This window comes from Somniosus microcephalus, chromosome 13, assembly GCF_052327205.1.
Source record: "Somniosus microcephalus isolate GS21.2 chromosome 13, FLI_Smic_1.0, whole genome shotgun sequence".
NCBI classification, from domain to species: Eukaryota; Metazoa; Chordata; class Chondrichthyes; order Squaliformes; family Somniosidae; genus Somniosus; species Somniosus microcephalus.
Window position 1 is genome coordinate 129,106,759 of NC_140999.1, and position 24,854 is coordinate 129,131,612.

General features: G+C 48.7%; 1 pseudogene; it reads right to left on the reverse strand.

Annotated features, from left to right (window-relative positions):
* Positions 1-24,854, reverse strand: part of LOC147108594 (protein-glutamine gamma-glutamyltransferase 2-like) — a 79,888-nt pseudogene that overhangs the window by 16,413 nt on the left and 38,621 nt on the right.

Genomic DNA, 24,854 nt, shown 5'->3' on the forward strand with positions numbered 1-24,854 from the left:
GCCACGCCCATTGTTCCCATCATGAAGCGTTCATCGAGTAACAAGCCAGGGGAACCGGGGAAGGTCCGCATCTGTGGAGACTTCAAGATCACAGTTAATCCGGTGCTTCACACGGTGCAATATCCGCTTCCGCGGATTGAGGATATCTTTGCTTCATTGTCTGGCGGGAAACGCTTCACCAAGATAGACCTGGCACAAGCGTACTTACAGATGGAAGTTGAGGAAGAGTCGCGCCAGTATCTCACAATCAACACGCACAGAGGCTTGTATCGATATAATAGACTGGTTTTTGGAGTGGCTTCGGCTCCAGCAATTTGGCAGAGGGCCATGGAGCAGGTATTACAGGGAATTCCAAGCACTCAATGTTACTTGGACGATATCCTGATTACAGGAGATGACGATGAGGAACACCTTACAAATTTGAAACTGGTGCTCACCAGGTTGAAGGAATATGGCCTTCGAGTTAATCGCCAGAAATGTGAGTTCTTTCAGAAACGGATCTCGTACTGTGGTCATGTCATTGACCAGGAGGGGCTGCACAAGTCACCTGACAAGATCAAAGCTGTTGTGAAGGCTCCCGCTCCGGAAAATGTATCCCAGTTGAGGCTCCGGAAAATGTATCCCAGTTGAGGTCGTTCCTAGGGTTGATTAACTATTACCATAAGTTTCTGCCAAATCTATCCACGGTGCTGCACCCACTGAATGCTCTTTTGCAGAAAGAAGTACCATGGAAGTGGAGTGAGGACTGTAAGAAAGCCTTTCGCAAAAGCAAGGCATTGATCACCTCAGAGGAAGTGTTGGCTCACTTCAACCCAACACTACCTATTCGTTTAGCTTGTGATGCTTCTCCTTATGGTATTGGAGCAGTACTCTCACACAAGTGGCCAAATGGCTCGGAAAGGCCAGTCGCATTTGCATCCAGATCATTGACCTCCGCTGAGCGCAACTATGCTCAGATAGATAGGGAGGCTCTCAGCCTGGTGTGGGGAGTAAAGAAGTTTAATCATTACCTGCAGGGCCAGAAGTTTACACTGCTGACAGACCCCCAGCCGTTGGTATCCATATTCAACCCTAAAAAGGGCGTTTCCATTATGACAGCGCAAAGGCTACAGAGGTGGTCCCTTTTCCTAGGGGCACACCAATGTGACATAGAATACAAAGGATCAAAACAGCATGGGAATGCTGACGGGTTATCGCGCCTACCGTTGCCAACGGTAGAAGAGGCGCCTACAGTGGACCCAGTGGAGGTGTTCCACTCAACCATAGTGGAATGTCTACCAGTAACAAATTCTACGATCGAAAAGGAAACAAGAAATGACCCGACTCTCTCACGAGTCTACGATTTAACGGTGAAGGGATGGCCAGCACATGGCGAACCACTGTTGCCAGCATTCTCGCAAAGAAGAGAACAGCTGTCAGTGTGCCGAGGAACTTTGTTGTGTGGATCCAGAGTGGTGATTCCACCCAAACTCCAGCATAAAGTGCTAAAGGAGCTTCACGAGGGGCATCTGGGTGGAGTGAAAATGAAGAACCTAGCCAGAGCGTTTGTGTGGTGGCCAGGCATCGATGGAGACATCGAAGAAATGACCAAGAGCTGTCTAGGATGCCAGAAGGTCCAAAACGCCCCACCACAAGCTCCTCTACATCCATGGGAGTGGCCCTCATCTCCATGGCAAAGGGTACACATCGACTTTGCTGGTCCATTTATGGACTCAATGTTCTTAATCGCGGTGGATGCACACTCCAAGTGGCCGGAGGTAATAAAGATGTCCTCCACCACCACGGAAAAAACCATCACAGTATTAAGGACCATATTTGCCAGGAATGGGCTGCCGGAACAGATCTGTCTGATAATGGACCGCAATTTGTGTCCGAAGAATTCAGGAAGTTCTTAAAAAACAATGGGGTTAAGCACTACACGTCCGCCCCATACCATCCCGCCACCAATGGATTAGCTGAAAGGTTTGTCCAGACCTTCAAGAAGGCCATAAAGGCCATGGGTAAGGAAGGCATAAATCTACAACATAAGGTAGATAACTTCTTGTTGGCGTACAGGAATGCAACACATGCGGTTACAAACCAAACTCCCGCCATGATGTTTTTTAATAGAAGACTAAGATGCCGGCTGGATTTGATCAAGCCAAACATCAGAAGGGACGTAGAGAACCGGCAATTTCAAGGCATGAATGAAAGGCCAACTAGAACCTTCCAGATAGGTCAACAAGTTTTGGCCCGGGACTACCGTACCGAGAAATGGCAGCCTGGAACTATTTGCACACGACTTGGACCGCTGATGTATACCGTGGACATTGGTGAAAGCATAATAAGGCGCCATGTTGACCAGATCATAGAGTCATCCGAAAAGGGACAACCTACTCCACAACTCTATACGCCTAATGATGAAGCAGAGACACCCATAGGATTTACCTCCGATCCGGTGATACTGGAATCAGATGAACCCGACACTGGCATTCAAGCCGAATCGACCTTGCCAACAGAACCTGCTACACCACCGAAAACTACTACACCACCGAGGCGTTATCCGGACCGAGTCAGGAAGCCTCCAGAGAGACTGAATCTGTGAACTGTTGTACATGAAGTTGTGTATATATGTTATGATGTATGTTTAATGGGGAATATATATATTGTTAAGCTAAAAAGGGAGGATTGTAGTGTATGTAACCGTTCCACCTTTAAGAGAACTATTTTAAGGGTTGCACTACTTTATCTTGGCTGCTGTATACTGTAATACCGGTGGTGACCACACCGGTATATAAGTGCTGTGTAATGATTTATTGGGCAGTTCCGCCCTGACCCTCAACTAGTAAAGACCTGCTAAAGTTTACTCTTGTGGTCTGTGTAGTAATTCTTGATATAACACACAGACTTAACAGGACTGAAGCGGGTGACGGACAAACAGCGGTCCGAAAGTCGGACGGGGTGGGGAATCAGGCAGGAGGCATGTGGGGGTTTAAAATTGCAAAAACTCGAGGGCAGGCCCAGCCTCGCCTCCATCCTACCTCCAAGCAATTTTCATTAATTCGTGTCTAATGGTGCCGTCTCCGTCCCGCCTCCAAGACGCGGGATAGGCCGTTAAGGCCCTTAACAAGCACTAAATTGCCTCTATAATGCCATTTTGAAAGGCCATTGCTATTTTAACCCATTTCTCATGTGAAACACGCCTGTTCTGAAACACGATGGTGAAACCTGGCAGCACATTGGGAGCACAATTGGATTGCTGACCATCAGCTGCAGGTCAACCATTAAATAGGAGATTTGATCAGCCATCATTTGCAGGTGGCAGGACTTTGCTGTCTCAGGCCTGGGGGAACTTTTAGAAGGCATAACCACAGCTGTGGAAGTTTGGAGCCTGACACCCAACTCCAGTCTGACCGCCTGGGAAACCCCTCTCGCCACATTCACTGAGTGCTTCCTCAACTGAGGCATATACCAGAAGCATGGGAGCCATTTATTTCCTTCCCTTCTGGACATTAGATGAGGACGAAGAGCAGCCGTGGCACCAGCAGAACCATGTACAACAGCAGCACCAACAGCAGCAGCACCAGCAGGAGCGCCAAGCTGCTGTTCACCCACCTGAAGCTGCACAGGCCAGAAGGGGCCAGCACATGGAAGCCCGTCAGTGCAGGAGATACCCCCCAAACAGGGTCTACAGACACAGGGTCAGCTACCTCAACATGTCTGAGCAGCAGTGCCAAAGGCGGCTCCGACTTTCGCAAAAGCAAATGGGTGACATCTGCGCAATGCTACAACAAGACCTGCAGCCCAGAGGACCAGGTGGACAACCCTTACCAGTGGCCGTCAAAGTCACCACCGCACTCAACTTTTTTGCCACCAACTCATTCCTGGGATCAGCAGCAGACATCAGCGGCATCTCCTAGGCGGCCGCACACACTTGCATCACGCAGGTAACCGATGCCCTCTTTGCCATCGCGCACAATCACATCCATTTCACCAAGGATCAAGCAAGTGTCACGGGACGTGCGGTTGGATTAGCTAATCTGGCAGGCTTTCCAAGGGTGCAGGGCACCGTTGACTGCACACATGTGGTCCTTAAGGCAACCCATCGCAATCCAGGTATTTTGTCAACCACAAGGGCTTCCACTCCCTCAACATTCAGCTGGTGTGTGACCACAGGAAGGAAATTTTGCATGTTTGTGCCAAGTACCCTGGCAGTTGCCATGACACCTTCCTACTGCGCCAGTCTAGTGTGCCTCCACTATTCAGTCCGCCAGACCAACATAACGGATGGCTATTTGGAGACAAGGGCTATCCCCTGAGGACGTGGCTAATGACGCCGTTGAGGAGGCCATCCAATGAAGCTGAGGAGAGCTACAACTCCAGCCACATGTCCACCAGAACCATATTCGAGCAAACCATCGGTTTGCTGAAGAAGCACTTCAGATGCCTGGATAGATCAGGGGGAGCTCTGCAGTACTCAGCAGCCAGGGTCTCCAGAATTATCGTGGTTTGCTATGCACTTCACAACATGGCACGGCGTCGTGGCTTGCAGATTCCTGAGGGCCAAGTGGCTCCTCACATATCCTCCTCAGATGAGGAGGAGGAGGAGGAGGAGAGCGAAAACGAACATCTTGCAGAGGCCCATCAACCAGCGGCAGCAGTACGCAAGAACATTGCTGCCCGGGATGCAAGGAACGCACTCATCTTGGCCAGATTTGCTTAACCTAGCCAATCAAGCACTTTTGCCTCGCAGCTTCTTACCTGAGCATCGACAATGGCCAAGGACCAGCGGATTCCTAGCAATTTGACCACCATACTGACAATTGCAAGTAATCCTAAGCCCTCAATGTGGAAGTCCCATTCACGAAATGACACACGTCACAACTACAGCAGTAGCCATCAGATTTTGTATTTACATTATTCAGCTGATGGCTTTTTCACAGAAAACATCAAATTTCACCCAAGTGACTACCCTTGTGACTATTTGTGCAGTATCTTTCTCTTACGCATGCACCTACGTGGTGCTTCCCCTGTGGCTTCAGCAGATGTGGAGGCCCCTTGCTCACTTTCCTGCTGCTCCTGTCTCGACAACTTTGGTGGGCGTCCTCTGGGGTTGTGAACCTGTGAAGGCTTGTCAACAGTCTGCTGCTCCTGCGGCTGTGCAGGGGTTGAGACGCAAATCTCAGCTGGGTGTGGACTCTGGTGGGGCTCTGACCGAGGGCTCTGCAGTGGCATGGAGTGCTTGGAGAGGAGCCCCCACTTCCTTGATGTCTGCCACCAACTTCTCTCTCATGGGTCAGGTCTCCCTCAGCGCTTGCAAGCGGCTTGAGAGCACCTTGCTGCACATCAGGGGGGCCATGGGGACCCGTATCTGCACTGGCAGTCCTACTAAGAAGGACTTCCATGAAGGTCTGGTTTCTCTTTTCAATCGATGACCATCGCTCCTCCAGAGATGTCATTCTATTCAGAGCACTCACCATGTTTTCTGCACTCTGGCGACTTATCACCTCCATGGAGGTTGCCACCCTTTCCATGGTGATGCATTCATGCGCTAATGACTCCACAAAGGCTCTCATGTTCGCAATGGACTCCTCCATTCGTTCCACACTCGCGGCAACCATGGAGACAAAAGCTGCCAGAGACTCCTGCATCTGTTCCTAGAGTTCCAGCACCGCTGATCTTATGGATGGACCCAGAGGCAGAGGGTCGACATGCAGCTGAGCCGACCTGGCAGAGTCCTGCGCCCTCCGACTAGGACTCTCCACTGCTGTCCCTGTCTCCACAATCTGCTGATGCTCACTTTTGAGCTGTGATACACCAGGTGACAACACTACTCTATCTCGCAATGGTCCCACCGAGGTCTGAGTGTCTGCGCTGCTGCTGGATGTGTTGAATTCTGCTGACGCTATGCCCTCAGAGGTTGCAGCTTTCTCTGAGGAGTCTGGATGCTCAGGCTCTTCTTCCTGGCTAGTGGGGACAGGTGCTTGCGATGGCCCTGTGGGGGAGTAAAGGAAAGAGTCAGAGATGTGATGCCAAGGTTACATGCACATTGCATATTGCAGATGATCATAAGTCCATCTGTTAAAGCTTCAGAATCATTATCAGTGACTCATGCAATGTCAATGAGAGAGATGGAAAACTATTCTGTCACCAGCTTGTTGTGATGCACCCGTCTGTCCGTCCCCCACATGCGCATCTTCCTCCACTCCTACGATCTCCAGGATCGCCTCCTCCCAGGGCTGAGCTGGGCTACTGAGGGTGGCCCTCCTCCTGTCCTCACTCTTTCTCACTTATTGTGAGCTCTCTTTTTCTGCAATGAGGGAGACAAGTGGAGGGTGACTGAGAATGAAGGAGTGAGTGTAGAGATTCCATAGCATAGATACTTAGAAGGAGACACAGATGGAGTGAGGTGGCAAGACCAAAGGCCCTCCCTGTGTGTTGTCAGTTGTTTTCATAGCATCACAGTGATAGGGATTGTGAGGGCTGCATAGTCGAATAGTTAGGTGAATGTGACCATAGAGAGAAAGGGAATGGGTAAGGGTGCATGGATGTCAGTGTCAAGTGGGATGTGGAGGAAGAGATTGCTAAAGCTGAGTGCTGGTGAGAAAAGGCAATGTGGATCAGACTGAGGGTGATGAGAAATTCATACTCACTTTTCCAGTGCTAGAAGGTCATGGAATCTCTTCCTGCACTGAATCCAGGTTCTGCGTGACATGAATCTTGTCATTCATGTGGAAATGACTTATGAAATAATACTGGGTAGCCTGCTGGTGGTGCTGTCCAGGGAGAGTATAAATACTCGGGCATGGGCCCAGCTTGCTCAGGACATTCTTTAACAGGAACTAGTAAAGGACACAACTCGATCTCCATGTTGAAAAACAGTTGATTAAAGACTTGTTTAATACTCAGACCAAGTGCCTAGTAGTTTTCTTACGTCACTGCGGGTTACTGATAATGAGTTGACCTCCTCTGCCACCTGGATCCACATAGCCTTGGTCTGCTGGGGAGGCTTCTTCCTCCCTGAAGAAGGGAAGAGCACCTCTTTATGAGCTCTTGCTCCCTCAACTAAAGCCTGCAGGGCAACATCATCAAACCTGGGAGCAGACCTAGGTCTCTCGCTGGTCATTCTGCCTCCAGGCCCCTCTAGCATGAAAGGCCAAAAGGTTGGCAGTCTGCAGAAGAAGCAAGGCTTGTTCCGGACCTTAAATGCAGCAGCAATGATGATGTCATCGGAGGCGACTTTCAGACTGGAAAAATTCATTTGCCATGGGTTCCCACACGTTGGAACTCAATTGGCCAATTAAGTTAAAATAGCATCAGTCTCCCACATTGATTTAGATTCAGGTAGATAACACAAAATGCGGATTACATGACCCCAGCCCGCCCCTGAATCAAAATCTAGCCCATTGTATTCAGTTTAAACTTACCATATACTATCTTCTGATCTTCCCAGTTCCATCCCTTCATCATCATACTCACTATCAAGTATTAAATTCCCATTGGTGTCATGAGCAGATTCAAAGTTTGTAACAACATGGGTAGAAATTCCTAAGCATATCAAAACTAAAGAAAGGGAAAATTATTAATTTATTCTAATATTATTCCATTTTTACAACTATAGCAGGAAAATAAACCTGTGAAAACCAATTCAGTCTATAATTTGGAATCGCACTTTCAGATAAAGCTTGCAGAAGCATTTTCATGATTCAGGGTTATATTTTTCTTTTCAGAAACTGCGTTATTGATTTCTATTGTTGGGCAGCTGGCACTCTTTACAGAGAGTGGTGGGTATGTGACACATTGGGTGGATGCAGCAGATAGAACAACACATTTAAGGAGCAGTTTGAGGCATACGTGAGAGGGGAGGGTGAGAAGTAGTAATTAGAGTGGGAGGTGGCTTGTATGGGGCATAAAAACCGGCATAGACTGGTTGAGCCAAATGGCTTGTCTTTGTGCTGTAGATTGCAAGTAATTATGTAAAATGAGTCATTGCCTTCAGGGAAGGTGAGGAAATAGCAGAAGGCGGAGATGAAAAGGCACGTAAGTGAAATACTCATTGGGGTAGAAATTCATCTCGGGCAGTGGCGCCAAACGGGCGGTATTGAATTGCCTGCCCATTATACGCAGAGCCTGATCGTTACTTCCATTGATGGCAATGGGTCAGGGTTAGGGTCAGGGTTAGGGTTAGGGTCAGGGTTAGGGTTAGTGTTAGGGTCAGGGTTAGGGTCAGGGTCAGGTTTAGGGTTAGGTTTAGGGTCAGGGTTAGGGTCAGGTTCAGGGTTAGGGTTAGGTTAGGGTCAGGGTCAGGTTTAGGGTCAGGGTTAGGGTCAGGTTCAGGGTTAGGGTTAGGGCCAGGGTTAGGGTTAGGGTTAGGGTTAGGTTTAGGTTCAGGGTCAGGGTTAGGTTAGGGTTAGGGTTGTATTTAGGGTTAGGGTTAGGGTCAGGGTCAGGGTTAGGGTTAAGGTCAGGGTCAGGGTTAGGGTCAGGGTCAGGGTTAGGGTTAAGGTCAGGGTCAGGGTTAGGGTTAGGGTCAGGATCAGGGTTAGGGTTAGGGTCAGGGTCAGGGCTAGAGCCAGGGTTAGTGTTAAGGTCAGTGTCAGGGTTAGGGTTAGGGTCAGGATCAGGGTCAGGGTTAGGGTTAGGGTCAGGATCAGGGTTAAGTTTAGGGTTAGGGTCAGTGTTAGGGTTAGGATCAGTGTTAGGGTTAAGGTCAGGGTTAGGGTTAGGGTTGTATGTATCATTTTAGTTTCGTTGCAGTGAATGGAATGAAATATCAGGCTCTGCGTATAACAGGCAGCCGATCCGATACCACCTGTTTTGTGCCAGTACCCGAGACAAAATTCTACCCCAATATTCCTAATGACAAAATTATATATTTATTTGTTCCATAGAATACGTAAATGCCTGAATACCTTTACATAGTTTCAGTCTATATTAAAATATATTCTATATACAGTTGTAGATAATTGTATGGAAATATGTATCAAATATTTTGGAAAAATGCTTATATGTCTCATTTTTATAGGTTTCAACTTCATTTTTATGTGATAATCACGATTGCCACTACCTGTGCAGGCCACCGCTGCAAACACCCAGCGCTGCCCATAGCAAACAGGCTGACAGCCACGGACGAAGTATGGCAACACATCCATTCCATTTCCCTGGATATACTCCATCAGTATACGGATCATCCCATTTGCCAAAAAGTATTCCGTTATCATCATTACAATTCACCTGAAAGGGTAACAGAGTAAATTTGTAGTAACATTGTTGTAAAGTCATGACAGCAAAGAAGAAGACAAACACATTGGGCTGGATTTTCATCGGGCCGTTGGGGCGGGATTGGAGGCATGTGGGGAGTTAAAATTGAAAAAACTGGTGGGCGGGCCCAACCCCGCCTCCATCCCGCCGCCAAGCAATTTTCAAAAAATCGTGGCTACTGGTCCCGTTGCCATCCCGCCTCCAAGAGGCAGGATAGGCCGCTAAGGCCCTTAACAAGCACAAAATTGCCTCTATAATGCCATTTTGAAAGGCCTTTGTGATTTTAACCCTTTTCCCACGTGAAGCACACCTGTTCTAAAACACGACGGTGAAACTTGGCGGTAACATAATTGGATTGCTAGCGATCAGCTGCATCTCAACCATTAAATAGGAGATTTGATCAGCCATCATTTGCAGGTGGCAGGACTTTGTAGTCTCAGGTCTGGGGGAACTTTTAGAAGGCATAACCAAAGCTGTGGAAGTTTGGAGCCTGACACCCATCTCCAGTGTGACCTCCTGGGAAACCCCTCTCGCCACCTTGACTGAGCGCTTCCTCAACTGAGGCATATACCAGAAGCATGGGAGCCATTTATTTCCTTCCCTTCTGGATATCAGATGAGGACGAAGACCAGCCACGGCACCAGCAGAACCATGAACAACAGTAGCACCAACAGCAGCAGCAACAACAACAGCAGCACCAACAGGAGCGCCAAGCTGCTGCTCACCCACCTGAAGCTACACAGGTCAGAAGGGGCAAGTGCATGGAAGCCCGTCGGCACAGGAGATACCCCCCAAACAGGGTCTACAGACACAGGGTCAGCTAGCTCAGCATGTCTGAACAGCAGTGCCAAAGGCGGTTCCGACTTTCGTGAGAAGTAGTGGGTGCCATCTGCGCAATGCTGCAACAAGACCTGCAGCCCAGAGGACCAGGTGGACAACTCTTACCAGTGGCTGTCAAAATCATCACCGCACTCAACTTTTTTGCCTCCAGCTCATTCCAGGGATCAGCAGCAGACATCAGCGGCGTCTCCCAGGTGGCCGCACACACTTGCATCACGCAGGTAACCGATGTCCTCTATGCCATCGCGCACAATCACATCCATTTCACCAAGGATCAAGCAAGTGTCACGGCGTGTGCGGTTGGATTAGCTAATCTGGCAGGCTTTCCAAGGGTGCAAGGTGTCGTTGACTGCACACATGTGGCCCTTAAGGCACCCCATCGCAATCCAGGTATTTTTGTCAACCGCAAGGGCTTCCACTCCCTTAACGTTCAGCTGGTGTGTGACCACAAGAAGGAAATTTTGCATGTTTGTGCCAAGTACCCTGGCAGTTGCCATGACTCCTTCATACTGCACCAGTCTAGTGTGCCTACACTATTCAGTCCACCAGACCAACTTAACGGATGGCTACTTGGAGACAAGGGCTATCCCCTGAAGACGTGGCTAATGACGCTGTTGAGGAGACCATCCAACGAAGCTGAAGAGAGCTACAACTCCAGCCACATGTCCACCAGAGCCATAATCGAGCAAACCATCGGTTTGCTGAAGATGCGCTTTAGATGCCTGGATAGATCAGGTGGAGCCCTGCAGTACTCAGCAAATCCAGAATCGTCGTGGTTTGCTGTGCACTTCACAACATGGCACAGCATCGTGGCTTGCAGATTCCTGAGGACCAAGTGGCTCCCCACATATCCTCCTCAGATGAGGAGGAGGAGGAGGAGGAAAGTAAAAATGAACATCTTGCAGAGGCTCATCAACCAGCGGCAGCAATACGCAAGAACATTGCTGGCCGGGATGCAAGGAACGCACTCAGCTTGGCCAGATTTGCTTAGCCTAGCCAATCAAGCACTTTTGCCTCACAGCTTCTTACCTGAGCATTGACAATGGCCAAGGACCAGCGGATTCCTAGCAATGTGACCACCATACTGACAATTGCAAGTAATCGTAAGCCCTCAATGTGGAAGTCCCATTCGCAAAATGACACTCACCACAACTACAGCAATAGCCATCAGATTTTTTATTTACAGTAATCATTTGATGGCTTTTTAACATAAAACATCCAAGTTCACCCAAGTGACTACCCTTGTGACTATTTGTGCAGTATCTTTCTCTTACGCATGGTCCTACGTTGTGCTTCCCCTGTGGCTTCAGCAGATGTGGAGGCCCCTTGCTCACTTTCTTGCTGCTCCTGTCTCGACACCTTTGGTGGGCGTCCTCTGGGGTTGCGAACCTGTGGGAGCTTATCAACAGTCTGCTGCTCCTGCGGCTGTGCAGGGGTTGAGACGCCAGTCTCAGTTGGGTGTGGACTCTGGTGGGGCTCTGACCGAGGGCTCTGCAGTGGCATGGAGTGCTTGGAGAGGAGCCCCCACTTCCTTGATGTCTGCCACCAACTTCCCTCTCATGGGTCAGGTCCCCCTCAGTGCTTGCAAGTGGCTTGAGAGCACCTTGCTGCACATCAGGGGGGCCATGGGAACCCGTATCTGCACTGGCAGTCCTACTCAGAAGGACTTCCATGAGGGTCTGGTTTCTCTGTTCAATAGATGACCATTGCTCCTCCAGAGATGTCATTCTAAAGGGCAACAAGGGGTGGGCAATAAATGCCTGCCTTCCCAGCTCATATCCTGAGAATGAAAAAATATAAATATAAATATAAAGAAAGAAAGACTTGCATTTATGTAGCACCTTTCATGACCATCGGACTCCCAAAGCGCTTTTCAGCCAATGAAGTACTTTTTAAAGTTAGTCACTGTTGTAATGTAGGAAATGCGGCAAACTCCCACAAACAGCAATGTGATAATGACCAGACAATCAGTTTTTAGTGATGTTGATTGAGGGATAAATATTGGCCTGGACACTGGGGCTAACTCCCCTGTTCTTCTTTGAAATAGTGCCATGGAATCTTTTACATCCACCTGAGAGAGCAGATGGGGTCTCGGTTTAATATCTTATCCAAAAGACAGCACCTCCGACAGTGCAGCACTCCCTCAGCACTGCACTGGCATATCAGCCTAGATTGTTGTGCTCATCTCTTTGGAATGGGACTTTGAAACCACAACCTTCATGATTCAGAAGCAAGGTGCTGCCAACTGAACCACAGCTGACACATAAGTTGTCCTTTATTTTCTAGTTAGCTTCCTAGTAGGCAGCAAGGGTCCTAATGTTTTTTTTTATCTCAACGAGAGATCGCATTACATCTGTGTAAGTTGTTTGCTTTTGACAGTTAGAAAAGGAGAGATTTTACAAGTTAACTTTTAGTGGAACGAGTACTTGCAATCTGGTACTGCTAATATTACCAGCAGTGTTTTAGTGCTGAGCCTTGCTTATCTATCTAATCGTAACCAGAGAATCACCTGCAACAACTTCTCTTCCCATTCCCGTATCGTCTCCTCTGGTGTCCCCCAAGGATCTATCCTTGGCACCCCTCCTATTTCTCATCTACATGTGTCCCTTGGCGACATCATCCAAAAACACAGCGTCAGTTTCCATATGTACGCTGACAACACCCAGCTCTACCTCACTACCTCTCCTCTCAACCCCTCCACGGTGTCTAAATTGTCAGACTGCTTGTCTGACATCCAGTTCTGGATGACCAAAAATTTTCTCCAATTAAATATTGGGAAGACCGAAGCCATTGTTTTCGGTCCCCACCACAAACTCTGTTCCCTAGCTATTGACTCCATCCCTCTCCCTAACATCTGTCTGAGGTGTAAGAATTCGCAATAATTTACAGTTCTGAAGATCCATGTTTTTGATTAAAGGATCCCTGAGCGATGTGCTTTTAACTTTCCAGGGATAAAATGGCTGTCACCACATGGCTGAAGACAAGGACAATGCTTTGTTTTCAAAGCAACTGAATGCTATTAGCATTTGTTTAGATACACCTGAAACTGCAGAAGAGACGTTTGCACCTTGAATGGGAAGCGTTAACTTTAAATGGGTTTCCAACCACCCAGTACTGGACTATAGAGCAGATGTATCTCCCTTTTGTTTCAGCAAAGGGAGCTCTGAAAATCATATTAACTCAATCTAACCACTTTGAGTTAGCCTATCACAGGGAAATTTTGCACACAGCCTGCAAGGCAGGATATGAGGGGCTCACCAGGTATAAAGATAGATGCTGAAGCCAGCTCTTTCTCTTGACTTCCTGGGACAATAAGGTGAGCTCTCTCTCTCTCTCTCTCTCTTCGCTGGACCATGTGAGCAGAGATTTTCTGACTCTCAACAAGGCAACCTAGCAGGAGTTAAGGGGGGATGGTGATTTAAGGGAATTGCTAAGATTGTTTAAATACATTGTAGCCATTGTACCCCTCGTTTTTGCCGTGTGTACCCCCTTGATATATAGTTTTACAATTTTACTGTGTTCATGTGGGATAGTTTGATATTGTGATTGTAGTTTCTTTTAGTTAATAAAGCTTGATAATTTTCTCTCATCCAAACCACGTGTTCCGTTAATATCATTAATTATAAGTTCCTCCACTCAGAACTAAAGGAGGGGTAGCGATTAGAAACCGCTGTTTTAAAATTGGTTTTATTGGAATTGGTCTGATGTGCAGGCAAAGGCTGCAAGACCAGGAAAATTACTTTAAACCAGTTTAAAGAAGCCCCAACCCTTACAATGGCGAGCCAGCCAGGAGTGGAGGCAGTTTTTGATTTAATAAGTGGTCTGGATCTGGAGAAAGCATCAGCTCTTGTTTCTCTCATTGTTTTCAGTATGTGGGTAGCCCTGCGGATGTTAGCAGCAGCGTGTAGGCTGACCTATCATGGTATAGGTGGCTGGGTTAAAGAGGGTGAGAAGAGGGTGCAGGAGGAAGTTAAAGATGCCAAGAATCGGGAGTCCCAGCTTGAAAAATGCCAGGCGGAGGTAGAACGCCTCAGAGAGGTGTATGAGGCCAGAGCTAGTGGTATGAGGGTGCGGGAAGAGAATGCACGCCTCACACTAGAGGTCACGAAATGCCAGGCATTTATAGAGCGCCTTGTGCAGGAAGTAGCAGAGGCAAGGGACTGTGAGATGAGGCTACAGGAGGAGAATGCACACCTCACCCAAAAAGCTAGCGAGAGAGAGAGCCATGAGAGAAACGAGATAGAATTCCTAAAGTACCAAATCACTGAGGCCAGGGAAAATGAGCTGAGACTGCGGGAAGAGAATGTCCGGTTTGGTGAAGCAGATCATGGCCCCTGTAGAGCAGAGATAGAAAGCCTTAACATGGCTTTAAATGCATCTAAGGGGATGATTTGCATGATCAGCCTGAAGGCAGGTCAGCCGGACTTTACTGGCAGCCCAAGTGAAACCATCCCACAGGCAACACCCAGGGAAAGGCTGGCTGGGGAATTAGAGATCCCAAGTCAGCAGCCCACAGCTCCGGGTTTTGAGGAGCTCTGGCAGCGAGGAGAGGTGGACAATGGGGTGGTAGGAGAACGCCAGCAGGTCCCGCTAGGCAGGCGGGGACCAGGACCAGTGTACCCCCTCCAACAACGGAGGTACGGTCCGCCCGTGAGGAGTGAGCCTGAGAATAGGAATCCTCAGCCCACAGCAAGTTCGAGTTCACAGGCAAGCACTGTGGCTTGTGTGGGGGGAGGAGCCATTCATATCCAGAGTAAGCTGGTTATGCCAGGGAACAGGAAAGGAGAGTTCTGGGACCCCTGTAGAGCAGGCCCAGTAGCAGAAATCCAGGACAAGGGAGGCACACAGGGGATGGTTTTGGCCCCAGGAAAAAGGCAGGTCCAAAATTCCCCAGTTAAAGGCACCTGGGTGAGGGAACATGAGTTTGTTGTCCACGCAAGTTCAAGTTCACAGCCTACAAAAACAGGAACTGTGACTTGTTTCCAGGGAAAAGCAGACAAACCCAGAGAGAGATTTGCACCGGCAGGCTGCCAGGTACATTATACAGTGCGGGCTATTTGGACATGGGGGAGAAGGTTCCCAGCCAGCTGGGGCTGTGACCCAAGCTCAGGGTCCGCCAGCCAAAGTTTCCCCCATAGAGACACCCCTCAGAAGGTCTCAGCGGGTGCCCCAGCCTAAGAAAGCATGGTCACCCACTTTACAGTGGAGTAGGGCGGTCTCCCGAGCCAGGGAAAAGCCAGAGAACAGAGGTCCCCACTCAACAGCCATAAGCTGCGAGGGACCAGAGACACGAGGCAGTCCAGCTTCGCTGCAGCCAGCAGCAATCTGTGACAGTGCCAGAGATTAGACTGGCCGTCCGGAGACGGGCGGCATTTGTATTATAGCTATGTGTGCGGATATAGCTTGCTTTAAGGTGTATTTTAAGTTTTGTTGATTTAACTAGTTTTAAGTCAAAGTGCAAAGAGTTTAAGTTTACATGTGTGCCGAATGTTTGTATTTTGGTCCGAGGTCGAGGGACCCGACCATGTCTCTACCTAAGGCAGCAGGTCAGTGAGACCTGGCTGCATGTCCCTTTTAAGTTTTTGCAGGAGATGGGAAAATGAAGCAGCCATGTTCGCCCAGCCCGAGCTGGACATCGAATGAAGATACGGAATGTTGGGGATCACCTCGCCACTGGACGAATCCAGGAGACCCCGCAGCGATCTTCGGGAAAAACCGGACAGAGTCTGGAGGAACTTGCCTACTCCTCCTACGGGGAGGAGATGGCCCCAGCTGGGTGGGGCATGGCCCCCAACCCAGCACTATCCTGACCGAAGTTCACGTGCGGGAGACCTCGCTGTTGAGGAGTCACGATGGGGAAGCGCGGGCGCCTGGTCATAGGGACGCGTTCCCCGGGGGTGGGTGGTGATGGCCCGGGAATGATTGTATAGAGGAGGGGGAGACCCAAGAGTCGCGTGGGTGCGGTCGGGGGAGGGAGGAACTCACTCGGGGGCCCACGGGCAAAGAAGATAAGTTGTGGCTGGGAAGGATGAGTGGGTGGCCAGATCAGTGTGGGGCCAGGGAGTGCCGCCACACAGGCACCCATCATTTTCTGCAGCCAGTCGAGGGAAGACGGGAGGGGGAGGGACTGGGAGTCATGAGATCCAATACTCCCCGGTCTCGGTCTGTGGAAGGTCATTTTTAAACGTGAGGGGTACCCCGCCTCCACAAAAGGACAAGGGAACGGCTCAGGGCTGTCGGAGCAGGCTGGTCGCTAAATCCATTCTGCCTGTTTTTAAAGTTTAAGCTGATCATAGGGGGGTGGAAGGTACTTTTACTGCCCGAGTGGGAGGAGCAATACCCACTCGAATTTCGCGACCCATCATCGGCACGGGATGATCGGGTTCACTTAAGCGTGTTGTTAAATGATTTTTTGTATTTTGTGTTGCAGCCCCAAGTTGAGCAGAGGCGTAGGATCCTCTCCATGCTTGGGACCAGTTTGTGACAACTCCAAGTTGAGCAGAGGCGTAGGACCCTCTCCGTGCTTGCGATAATTTTTGAGTACATTGTGTAACTAAGATTGCAACATTTTGTAATAACCTATGATGTAAAAAAAAAAGGTGATTGTAAATTTGGTTTACACTGTATAATTTTACAAGCGTGTAGGGGTATGAGACCCCTTAGTGAAAACTGAAGTATCTGTAAGATGCCTACCGTACCATGGTTTTTTTCTTGAATTTTAAGGGGAATAGACGGGACGGGGATCAGTGGCAGATAGCTATTAGGTAAATACAGGGGATGGTTGTTTGTGGGGGGTCAGAAATCATTGCTCATTTCTTCAAGAGGATACTACAAGCAAGCTGGAAGTATCCAAGGGCGGACTGTAAGAATTCGCAATAATTTACAGTTCTGAAGATCCATGTTTTTGATTAAAGGATCCCTGAGCGATGTGCTTTTAACTTTCCAGGGATAAAATGGCTGTCACCACATGGCTGAAGACAAGGGCAATGCTTTGTTTCCAAAGCAACTGAATGCTATTAGCATTTGTTTAGATACACCTGAAACTGCAGAAGAGACGTTTGCACCTTGAATGGGAAGCGTTAACTTTAAATGGGTTTCCAATCACCCAGTACTGGACTATAGAGCAGATGTATCTCCCTTTTGTTTCAGCAAAGGGAGCTCTGAAAATCACATTAACTCAATCTAACCACTTTGAGTTAGCCTATCACAGGGAAATTTTGCACACAGCCTGCAAGGCAGGATATGAGGGGCTCACCAGGTATAAAGATAGATGCTGAAGCCAGCTCTTTCTCTTGACTTCCTGGGACAATAAGGTGAGCTCTCTCTCTCTCTCTCTCTCTTCGCTGGACCATGTGAGCAGAGATTTTCTGACTCTCAACAAGGCAACCTAGCAGGAGTTAAGGGGGGATGGTGATTTAAGGGAATTGCTAAGATTGTTTAAATACATTGTAGCCATTGTACCCCTCGTTTTTGCCGCGTGTACCCCCTTGATATATAGTTTTACAATTTTACTGTGTTCATGTGGGATAGTTTGATATTGTGATTGTAGTTTCTTTTAGTTAATAAAGCTTGATAATTTTCTCTCATCCAAACCACGTGTTCCGTTAATATCATTAATTATAAGTTCCTCCACTCAGAACTAAAGGAGGGGTAGCGATTAGAAACCGCTGTTTTAAAATTGGTTTTATTGGAATTGGTCTGATGTGCAGGCAAAGGCTGCAAGACCAGGAAAATTACTTTAAACCAGTTTAAAGAAGCCCCAACCCTTACAGAGGTTGAACCACACTGAACGCAATCTTGGCATCATATTTGACCCTGAAATGAGCTTCCGACCACATATCCACAGCATAACAAAGACCACCTACTTCCACCTCCGTAACATCACCCGTCTCCACCCTTGCCTCAGCTCATCCGCTGCTGAAACCCTCATCCATGCCTTAGACTTGACTATTCGAATGCACTCCTGGCTGGCCTCCCGCATTCTACCCAATGTAAACTTGAGGTCATCCAAAACTCGGCTGCCCATGTCCTAACTCGCACCAAGTCCCATTCACCCATCACCCCTGTACTCGCTGACCTACATTGATTCCCAGTTAAGCAGTGCCTCGATTTCAAAATTCTCATCCTTGTTTTCAAATCCCTCCATGGCCTCGCCCCTTCCTATCACTGTAATCCCCCACAACAACCCCCCCCCACCCCACCCCCCGAGATATCTGCGCTCCTCTAATTCTGCCCTCTTGAGCATCCATGATTATAATCGCTCAACCTTTGGTGGCCGTGCCTTCTGTTGCCGAGGCCCCACGCTCTGGAATTCCCTGCCTAAACCTCTCTGACTCACTACCTCTCTTTCCTCCTTTAAGACGCTCCATAAAACCTACCTCTTTGACCAAGCTTTTGGTCACCTGCCCTAATTTCTCCTTATGTAGATCAGTGTCAAATTTTTTGTCTTAAAATACTCCTGTGAAGCGCCTTGGGACGTTTTACTACGTTAAAGTCGCTATATAAATACATGTTGTTGCTGTTGTTGTTTTGATGCAGTTACTTTCCTGGTAGTTCCCAGAAAAAGAGCAGGGTGAGCAAACAACTTGGGTACAAGGGAATAAGAACAGTTGGAACTTAGTTGGTAAAAGCAGCTCAACAGAAAGTTTTCCCAGTTTTACAAACACCTGTCCAAAGTTCCATGACAGACTTTGAATGTATTCAGTGCAGCCAGTGAAGATAACTCCTTGCTCATTTAGCACGTACTCGTTTAGCTGTACTTCATTCTCTAAAAAAAGAGAAAACACAGACTTTACAATAGCTGGATCAGCAGTGATTCGTGAACTGTCGAAAAGTTGGGCATGATTTCTTTAACACCAGGGCTCTCAGCTACCAAAGCTGGTTAAGTCACTCCATTCATCACACCATAAGACTTTAGTTGCCACTTCGCAAGAGTAGAAGGACTTTGCAAGCCAATTTCAATGCTCTGATATTAAAGTATTTTAATGATGCATTACTTCTATTAAGAAAGTATTTGGTGATTTATTTTTGTATATAGTTGGTAGAAAAACTAAAAGTCACACTTTTCTGGGGTGAGGCTTAAATTCAGGAGCTGAAATCTCAAGGAACTTAGAGAAAGAAAGAAGTAACAAAGACTTGCATTTATATAGCGCCTTTCACGAACACAGGACGTCCAAAAGTTCTTTACAGCCAATGAAGTAATTGAAGTGTTTTCACTTTTGTAATGTAGGACACGCAGCAGCCATTTGCGCATAGCAAGCTCGCACAAACAGCAATCTGATAATGACCTGATAATTTGTTTTTGTTATGTTGATTGATGGATAAATATTGGCCAGGATGTGAAGGAACAGCCATGATTCAGAGAAATACACGATACCATGAATAAATTTCTAATATTATTAATAAAAGACATACTGGCCTAGAAATTCATTAGGGCGCTGCCAGCATTGCGCCCAGTTAATGCCTAAAGAGTGATTTTGCGCCAAAAATGAGTTTGCGCAGATATTCAGCGCAGCGGTATTGGCAGCGGTAGCCGTTAGCGCTGCGCCGGCACCGATGACGTCATCGGTGTGCGCAGTGCCCCGGTACCGCCCCGAAACCGGCCCGATCCCCATATTTAGTTGCGGCCGCCTCCTCCGAAGCGGCCGCAAACAGCGACCAGAGAACGGGGCCGTACTGAATCCTTAGTGGGGCGCTTTAAAGGGGAAGGTGCGGCCGGCCGCTTTTTCGGCTGCCGCCTGCCCGTACCTCCTTCCCCGGCCTCCTCCACCCCCCCCCCGCGGCATTGCCGGCTGGTTTGCGGGAGCCCGGCACTTCTCCGTTGTGCCGGGCTCTTTTGCCGGCACTCGCGATCGGGGCTCCGGCTGTTGCAGGCACCTCCCCCTTAAGAGAAGGAGGAGGCCTGCAGTACCGCAGCCTGCCGCTCCGCAGCGGCTGGCGCAGCGGCACCAAGAGCACTGATATTCAGTGTCAGCGCCCCAAGCGGAGGCGGGCACACCCTGGTATAGCGCCCGGCTCCGAATTGGGGCGCTAACAATGAATATCTGACGATCGCTATAGGCTTCCCGCCCAGCGCTAACTTTTGGGCGCTAGCCAGCTGGCGGGGCCATAGTGAATTTCTAGGCCACTGGGTTTAAAAGACACAAGTCTCAGCAGACAAGGCTGTGAACAGAAATACAGGCTCCTGAGATAAGATCAGTTGATAACAAAGTTGTAAACAAGCTTTGAAATGGGAATTAGTTAAATATACTAAAACAATGAAAGATTGAAGCAAACCATTGGTGTTTCCGAAAGGTCTACGATTTGCAACGAAAACAATGAGAATGCCCAGTTTAAAGTGTTAAGAACTAACACATAAAACAGAAATATAAACGTTAAAAGAAGCAAATGCCTTTGAAAACATGCCATCAAGTAAAGAAACACCTGCTGGTCAAATAGTTTTATGTTAAACTTGGAAGACAGGAGCCAAGATTAAATATGCAACAAATTGAGATAGCTAGAAATGCATGAACCACTCTGGTCAAAGTGTCTTTAATTTATAGACATAGTAAATATGATACCAACAAGGAGACTTTGAAGATATAACTTCAATAGATGACACCAAGCAATTACATTGTGCTTGTATTGAACTTGGAGCAGCACAGAGTCAAAGGCCCCGAATTTCTGGTCGCCGTCGGGCGGCTTTTCATGCGGCCGGGGGCTGAAAATCAGCGAAAAAGTGGGTCAGGACCCGCCCCCCCTGCCTGATTCCCCGCCCCGTCCGACTTTCGGACCGCCGTTTCCACACACCCCACTTCAGTCCCGGCCACCGCTGGCGGGAATGCTCATCGGAGCACTAATCACCAAGCATCAACTTGTTAAGGAAGATTTTCCGGGGCCGTTGCGACTTTGGGGCTTTCCCCACATGAAACACGCCTGCGGTGAACCCCGCCGATGAAAGCTGGCGTGAAAACAGCTGGCTTGCTTGCTTGCAGCAGCAGGTCGCTGAGGGCTGAAGAGATTTAAATAGGCAGCATTTGCAGGCTGCAGGACCTTGTTGATCAAAGCTTGGGGGAACTTTTTGAAGCCTTAGGAGCAGCTGTAGAAAGTTGGAGCCTCACACACTTCTCCAGTGTGAGCTCCTGGGAAGCCCCTCTCACCACCCTAACTCAGCGCCCCCTCAATGGAGGCATCTGCCAGAAGCATGGGAGGCCTTTGGTACCTTCCCTTCCTGGCATTAGAGGATCTCCAACAGCAGAGGCGGCAGCAGCAGAACCAGGAACAGCAGGATGAGCACCAGGAGCACCAGGCTGCTGCTCAATCACCTGAAGCTGCACAGGCCAGAAGGGGCCAGCGCTTGGAAGTGGCTTGAGAGCACCTTGCTGTGCTTTAGGGGGCCAGTGGGACCCGTTTCTGCACTGGCAGTCCTACTCAGAAGGACTTCCATGAAGATCTGGTTTCTCTGTTCAACAGACGGCCAACGCTCCTCAAGAGATGTCATTCTCTTATGAGCACTCACCGTGTTTTCTGTACCCTGGTGAGTTATCTCCTGCATGGAGGTTGCCAACCTTTCCATGGTGATGCGTTCATGCGCCAATGACTCCACAAAGGCTCTGCTCATGGTCGCTATGGACTCCTCCATTCACTCCACACTCGCAGCGACCCTGGAGACAAAACCTGCCAGAGACTCCTGCATCTGTGCATGGAGATCCATCACCTCTTCTCTTGCGGATGGACCCAGAGGCAGAGGGTCGCCATGCAGCGCAGCTGAGCTGAGCTGGCAGAGTCCTGCGCCCTCCAACGAGGACTCTCCACTGCTGTCCCTGTCTCCAGAATCTGCTGAGGCTCACCTGTCAGCTGTGAAACACCAGGTGACAACAGTACTCTATGTCCCGAAGGTCCCCCCGAGGTGTGAGTGTCTGCGCTGGTGCTGGGTGCGCTTACTTCTGCTGACGCTGCGCCCTCAGATGTTGGAGGTTCCTCTGAGGAGTCTGGCTGCACAGTCTCTTCCTCCTCCACAGTGAGGACGGGGGCTCTGGATGGTACTGTGGGGGAGTAAAGGAAGGAGTTAGAGATGTAATGCCAAGGTTCTTCTGGTGACTCCCAGCGAGTTGGCATCTGCTGACACCTGCATCCATGCAGCATTGGTCTCAGTGGGAGGCCTCTTCCTCCCTGACCTAGGGAAGAGGACCTCCCTGTGGGCCCTAACCCCATCCAATAATGCCTGCAGTGAAGCCTCGTCGAATTTGGAGGCAGCTCGGTGTCTGGCACTGGACACAGCTGCTGCAGGCTCCTCTGCCATCCTGTATGGTTCATTTGGAAGCCTTCAGAGGATGCAGTGCTTGCTATGGACCTTGAAAGCACCACAAATGATGACATCATACTGTGGGGATTTCTGACTCGAATTGGACAATTAGCAAGGCTTCCCAAATGCTGGGAATTAATTGGCCACTTGAGGGAAAATTGCGTGGAGCTGGCTGACACTTTTTTATGTGTGTCAGAAACCCCACATTCGGGGAAACCCGACCATTCCCCACACAAGCCGAAAATCGGGGCCAAAATGTCTGCTAAAAACCAGTAAAGCCAATATTAAGAATTGAATGAAGAATCTTCGATAAGAATGACATCAAACAGAAACCATAGCTGTCCTTGTTTTTATGATAGTTTTTGAAACACCTAAAGGTAGAGAAATAATTATGCATGTAATAGTTGAATTGACAGTAAGATAGAAAGCATTCGAAAGAGGTATCAATAAAGACATTTAGCTGACATCAGCAGAGAACATCAAAGAAGAAACCACTGCCAAAAGGGTATAAAAATAAGACCTCTTCAACAGAAAGGCAGAACTCGCTGAATGGGCAAAGCGTTTCTCAACTCTTCAGAGGCATCTCTGTAAGTCGTTAACTATGAGTCTCGGGAAGTCAAAGTGATTGATTTTGGTGGATGTTTGGATTTAGAAATAAGTAAGAAATAAGAAATGTAACAAAGTAAAGATTTGAGAATAGGGATCTCTGAGAAATAAGAAATGTAAGCTAATTGTATTTTGAATTGTTAATATTTCGACTGATTCAACAGCTGTTAACTGAATGTCAGCTCTTAAATAAAACGATATACTTTTATAATTGTCTCAAAGAGTAATTCTGTATAAACTCACAAACCCACATTTCTGTACACTCTTTTGTAAGGAGTTTGTAAGATTTGCAAAATTTCTGCATTTCCCCGAAGGCTGTTATTAATAAACGGGACGCTGTGTGGACATTTTAAATCAAAAAGGTTACCCAAGATGGCATCCGTGCCTCGTGGCAGAAAGCCTGTGGGATTTTTAAATGGACTCTGCGATGCAGGCAGCTTGTGGAGAAATTGAAGCCAAAGCTGCAGTGTCTGTGAAGAGAGACTTTGTATTTTGAAACCACACAGGACTCTGAATTATGCATTAGACCGAATTGGAGACAAATCTAATTTCAGTTTAGGCCTATAGTTAAGGCCATCAAGCAGTCTACATATATTATCGGAAACAGATTAACAGAGCCATCGAAGCTGGACAGGCCCATCAAGGAACTTTCATGACAATGCAAGTCAATTATCGGGCCGGTAGATGCGATTACCAGCCATCTAAAACCAGTTAGTATGGATTGCTACCATTATTTAAACTAGCCCGCCAAAATTAAGACAAAGAACTAACCTGATTTGGCGCGCAGATAAGGGTTTTCGACGAAGGTATGATTGAAGGCCCCTGGGTAGCAATCAGGGTGTGTGTTCATTGGTTGGTTGGTGTGCTGGTGCTGCTGCTCTTCGGCCCCTCGCCCTCGTGGCTGCCGCTCTTTCCCCGTCCCGCGGTTACCCCCTGGCCTTTGCCCGTGCCTTTTCCCACTCCATCTGTGTTGTGTATGTAATATGTGTGCTACTTTGAACCTATGGACAGGACTGCACTACTTGTAGGGCGTAGTGATACGCAGTACCACTCCTGGCCATAGGGGTATAAATAGTACTGTGGGTACTGATCTCCCCTCAGTTCCCGCCTGTGGGCATGAAGTAAAGACCTACGTATAGTCCCTACCTCCAACCAGTAAAGACCTGTTTGAGTTATACGTTTAAGTCTTTGTGTTAATTGTTCAATACAATACACATACTTAACACTGGCGACGAGTCAGGTTCTTACCCTGCGGCAGTTGAAGAGAGGTTTCAAACATCACCACCCCACTAGAAGCGACAGGCTTTAGGACTCTGAAGCCTCCATCAGCGACTGAGCACTGGAGTGCAGCAGCCATCCTGACAGCTTCCAGCGACTGACAGAAGTCTTTCTGCAGTTTCCTTGTTCAACCTAGGTGGTGGGGTAAGCCGTGCAGCGTAGGCTGCAAAGACAGGGCTGGGGAAGTTGGAGAAGATAAGGGCGATCGCAATCCCTGATAAGAGCCGCGGTGAAACGCGCGAGCGGGTAAGCCAGAGCCCGGGAGGGAGCGAGCAAGAGCCGCGCGAGCGGGTGAGCCAGAGGCCGGGAGCCGCTTCAAGTGCGAGGCGCAGCGCGGGCCAGCGATCGGGACCAAAGATAAGGGCCGCACTCGGACTGAAAGGCGCGGCGGCTGCAGAAGCTCAAGGTGTGAGAGCCGCGGTGCACAGCGCGGGCTATCGATCGCGGCGAAGATAAGGGCCGCACTCGGGGGCTGAAGGGAGACGGCGTCGGGGGACGGTGAAGACCGCCAAGCGCGGGAAAACCGCCATTTTGTGGGCGGAGGACGACGGCAAGAGCGGGAAGCCGCCATCTTTGATAACAAGTAAACAAAATAAAATCTGAGAAA